The sequence below is a fragment of the Echiichthys vipera genome (assembly GCF_963691815.1).
Source record: "Echiichthys vipera genome assembly, chromosome: 8".
Classification (NCBI taxonomy): domain Eukaryota; kingdom Metazoa; phylum Chordata; class Actinopteri; order Perciformes; family Trachinidae; genus Echiichthys; species Echiichthys vipera.
In genome coordinates this window covers 16,220,581-16,226,198 of record NC_139833.1, presented here as the reverse complement: position 1 = coordinate 16,226,198, position 5,618 = coordinate 16,220,581, and positions in this window count along the sequence as shown.

Below are 5,618 nucleotides of genomic sequence, written 5' to 3'. Positions count from 1 at the left end.
GGTACTAGAATGATCCATTTCTGCCTTGATGTAAAAGATATATCTAAAAGAGGAACATGTAAGATTCACCTCTGTGCAGTATGTTATGTCAAAGGTTTTGTAAAACGCTTGTTTGTCTTTTACATGATTCACAAAACAAAAATAGTGTATTGACATTTTTGAAAAATTGTACAAAAAGGTGATGATATTCTTATATTTCAACAAACAAATTCAATTGAATTTAGGTACAAATCTGCATGTGTGAGAAAAACCCAACAATATGTGTTAAGCCAAGCCAGACACCAAGTGAACACTGTGTTCATTTAAGACTCAGAGTGTAACCTCGATACATTAGCTAAGTGTATGTGTGTGGGGGGTTCAGTGTGTATCCAGGGCAGTACTGCTGCTCAGGAAGCATGCTTTCAGCTAGCCAAGGAAGCCAACTGTAAGATGCCGTAACAGCATGATCGCAATTACATAAACCTCTCATACTGTGTCAAGAACACCTTTCCAGGATTATGCGTCCCATTTCCTGGAAACACACTTAATACTGTATAAAGCAGGAACATTTAAAACAAAACACTACAGTATATATACACCTCAAGAACCTGAAAACTGAACTTTGAGCACCAAGAAGCAAGATAGTAGGAATAGAATTAATATTACATCCCAAACTAGCCAAGATCTGTAGTTGATATAATCTGACTCCAGCCAATAAAAGTCAAGTCAAATGTTCTATCTGACCACTGATGCAGGGCTGGGTTTGTGGCCAGGCAGCCTGTGCCTTTAAATTTTTCATCTTCCTTCATAATTTGACCTGTCCCCCAGCCAGGGGCGTGGAGCCAGCACAGCTATTTTTAGGTCCTGAGCTCTGACGGCTGGGCTACAGAGACACAGAGAAGGAGTTTTACTGTGTTGTTTCAGCTGGACAAACATTTAACCCCTCAATCCTTTTATCACAGCACAACCAAGAAGCCCAGAAGGAAATGCACAGCTTGCAGCAAAACAACTCTAAAGCTTATATATGATATTGTGCTACTTGATTATTCACAAACACATACAACAAGAGGACTCATACTTTTGTTTTGATTCCTTGCTACTTCTCTGTAACATCAAACTCAAATTAACAAACTAAATTTAAAAAAAAATCATCTCTGTTTATTCTATGTGAAAGCTGAGAGAGTGATTTTCACAAACATAGTCATTGGACATTGTGGCAAATCTATCAAGAAAAGATTACTCCAATTTCCCCAAGTGACACATTTTTGTTGAACAGATTTAGCAAACTCCTGATCTTCATGAATTAGTTTTGGCAGTAAGATGGTGTGAGAGATAAAAAGCTTTCAAGTTCAAGGTAATGATGGCTAAAACCCAGAGCTCCATCTGTCACAGTATCTGTCAGAGCGGGTGAGCTCTAACCCTGTAGACTGACCTGAACAAAAGCTAAGCCATAATTGTTCAAAAGAGGAAGTACTAAGGCTGTCATATGAATGGTCATTATCATGACAATGGAATCCCTATTTATATGACATGACAATGTGATTTTGTCTAAGTCCTGAAATGAAAAGGTCAAAATATATTTTGCAATGTTCCTGTTACTGTTTTCCACTATTACACAATAAAAGATACTGCAAACTGACTCTTTTTTTACGTTAAATTCTGATCATCCATGGATTCTTTTTGCTAAGTGATTGTTCAAAGAAGGCTCTGCACAATAGGTTTGTTCTTTATTTTGTCTAAAAAAAAGAAAAGAAATAAAAAAAAAATTCCGCACTTGAATGAATAATTAGTTCACAGAATCATCTGAAATAGCTGAACCTCGGTCAACCTGACCTACTGCTCCTTAAAAAAACAAAGAGACATTTCACTGGGACACGTTAGCAGCGATTAACCTACACTTTTTATTTATAACTAGCTTCCTGAGGCTGATGAGGGATTGTGGGATTGGAAATAGCTCTGTCCAATAGGCAGGGTCCAGTAAACCTGCAATGTGGCAAGCCCATTATAGCTCCTACTGCGTCACTGGCGGCCTTTGTCTACTTTAGTCCTATTAAAGCATTTAAGTGTGAACGTCAGCGTCCCTGCTGAAGAGTCACTCCGCACTGCTCTCTGGGGGCATGGGCCTGACTATCTGTCACCTCAGTCGTATCAAACATGAACTCTGTGTGTGTGGGTGTGTGTGTGTGTGTGTGTGTGTGTGTGTGTGTGTGCATTCGTGTATGTTTTGACATCAGAACACTGACTGGAGTGGGGGAATAATAGAGATGAGGGAACAAGTGGGCCAGACCAGTGAAGTGCCCCTAGCACTTTCCGAATTTTAATGACGAGCCATTATAGCCTATTTTAAAGAGCAGTAAACACTGCACACTAATACACATGCATCACACATCCTCATTATGTTATTTACTTCTACATAGCCAATTAAAATGATCTATTGGGACTAGAAATATAACAAAAAGATACTTCCCGCCATGGTACCTCAGCTCTTTCCATTCTATTTGAAGAAACTGTGGTCATAAACTTTTTTTCTACCAAATAAGCCGACTCACATTACCACAATTACTATGCCAGATTCAGATCAACTCCCATGTTCTGTTGCTTAATCACCATAGCACTGCTGCCTTGTGACACACTGTACATGATGAAACCCAGCAGGGAGGCAGACTGGAGAAGGAAGGGAGCTGAACTTAAGTGTTGCAACACATATGAGGACAAACAGCACTCCTTATAACTAATATGATCCAGCTAGAAAAGGTTTTGTTCCCCTTATTAGCGGATGATCCATGAGTAGGATGACTCTTGTAGACCTCTTACATTATCTAAATCAATACATGTTTATTAGAATCTGTTAAACCGCCTCTTTGACTTCCTACCTATTGCTTGTCTTCCTACCTGTGTGGATGCAGAATTTCATCATGCTACCCTGGGAGGATTGTGGCGGATGTTATCATTGTCAGGTGCTGAGTTCTCCAGACAGAGGGGATGTTCTTCCCTAGAGAGTGACTGCATACTAACAGCAACTTCTGACGTAACCATGCCATGCCCCCTGTCCCTGACTTTCTTTACTCTAGTGGCCACGCGCAGCTCTAGGGGCAGCCCTGGTACAAAAGGGAAATTACCTCTCCTCACCAATTACCTCAATGCCCGCCATCTTACTTACATCAGCCTGTGATGAGTCACCGTTGCTAACTGTGGAAGAGTTTCTAGATCAATTTATGGAGTGGAGCACTGGCACAATGCTTCCCCAGTCTCTACATGTGGAGTACAGCATTGGCAACCAAGCCTTTCTAACTTCTATAATCCATGGGTAAAGTTTTGTCACTTCAAACAGCCCATTTTTCCCATTTACCTTGCGGTCAGTCTCATAAAAGCACAAAGGCACTACAACTGTTGATTTGATGGTAAAATTCAATTAGCGAGTACATCTGGATGTGTTATGTGAGCGTGTTTCCCCACTAATGATTTGGGCGCTCTTGTTTTTATTGGGTTACTCTGTCTGGCGTCCTGTGGTATTTCCTGTTGGACTTTCAGGGTGATATAGAATGCACTTAACAGGTTGGATCAAATAACATGAAAAAGCATTTAAAGGCAGTCATGTTTGGTACTTATCATTGGAACAATGCCAACAGAGTTTTGCAATAATACCAAAGTTAGAATGAGCTTGTGCAGGTTCATGTGTTTCTTCAGAGATATGTGAGAGACAGACTGAACAATAATGCTTTCAAAAAAGCAAAAAGACAATTTCAAAGAATCCACTCATTGTGCACTGACCTTGAGGTCAGTTTACTTTCTAACTTTGAATAGATCCCTGGTGCCCTGCCTTCATCTGCTGCCATAGGCTTTCTAAAAATAGATATGGAGCACAAAGGCACACTGGAAACAGAGGGCAGCTCTCAGTATTTTTACTGATCAATGTGCTCATCTCTGCTGGAAACCATTGATCCACTGTTTGTATCAAATTGACCATGTTGTTGTTGTACAACATCCAATCATGACAAGTCAACTTTATGTTCCACTTTGTCCACCTTGCTCAACACCTTCTCTCAAAGCAACACACAAATATTGACCCTATAATAATATTCTAACACCAAGAGGCTTAGCATTAACGCCTTTGAGAGATCATTCTTAATGTCAGCTGACATTCTAGCAAGCTTTTAAGCAATGGACATGACGTAGGATTCAGAGAAAAGCCTTAAACCTGTGTGCAGAATCATTGCATCAGTGGCTCTTAGACTTACGTCATTGAAAGGCCTGCAGGAGTCAAATGTCTCATCTATATCATACAATCACACAGTCCCAAACAACCACATGTGACTTGGATGGAATACAGCCAAGCTTAGCTGACCTTAGAAATTCTCTGAGGGATTAATAAAAACAAAGGTTCTCTGTTCAGAGGCATCCTTCCAAACCACATCCTCCTAGATGAGCCCATTTATGAGTGGATGATCATAGCATCATATCTACCAAGTGCCTTGGAGCTATTGCCTTAATATAATACAATATGTATTTTTGGTATTACCAATATGGTATTACCAAAAATTACATTTTTATTAGGCTTGTTTGTCCTTTGCCAAATTAGCAGCTTTGTTATTTCAGTCACAGAAAAAGCACAAGCAGTTTCCAGTTGCAAAGACAAATCTCACTTCAGTGACCTGAATATGTTAAGCACAGGGAGTTATCGACTAACGAAATGGCAAAATTTAAACTATAATTGTTTAATAGGTTATGCTTACTGCTTGACTGCCATTCTGGATTTGTCAATGACCTTTAAAGTCCCAAGCAAATCCCCATTCATGGATTTTTTCAGTCCATTTAAAAAAATGCTTCAGGAAATCAAGTTTATTATGGGAAGGGTGGGCTGGCGCTTATTGTCCAAGCCACTTCCACCTACGCCACTACTTCTTTACTTGACCACAGCACAGTCATAGTACTTGCCTCCTGTGGTGTCTCAAAGGTCTTGGACGCAACAATACCTCTGAAAAATAGCTCTTCCTCTGATTATTAAGGTAGTGCTATGCATAACGGGAAATGTCCCACAGTGCACCCGCCACCTCTTTTACAATGTTAATGTCTGGGCTGCTCCATATGCATGAACCTGGAGGGGCTCCAGATGTATTTTTAAACACTTTGCTGGGGTGACCTTGAATTTCTGGATCTTATTACAGACTAAAAAGTTATATTTATATTCATTTTCCATCGCACAAATTCACCGTGATGAGCTATCATATCCTTATGCAGTGGAAGTTATCGGCTTATGTTACACAAGCCCCCAATAAATTGTAAAAACAATGTTCTACTTTTGCAATTCCTATGAGAGTGCCTAAACAACGCAAACAGCTTTCTATTTCCTTTCTCCCCTGAGAGGCAAAGGCATGGCTCAATCAGTCATCTCACTTGTTTGGTGGGAAAATAGTAGTAGTGTTACAGGTGCTTCAATAACTGATAGATTCCATATGTGATGTACGTATTCAGTCCAGTGCGGTTTTTCCACTAAACCTCTCTGTCTGTCTACATTTTAGATTTGTCCAATCACATTTATATCACACTGACGACTGTGTTGTTGTCATTGCATACATTGTTACTATGAATATATTACAAATCCCTTATCCATCTGTTTGTCTCTACAATCAAGTCAACTA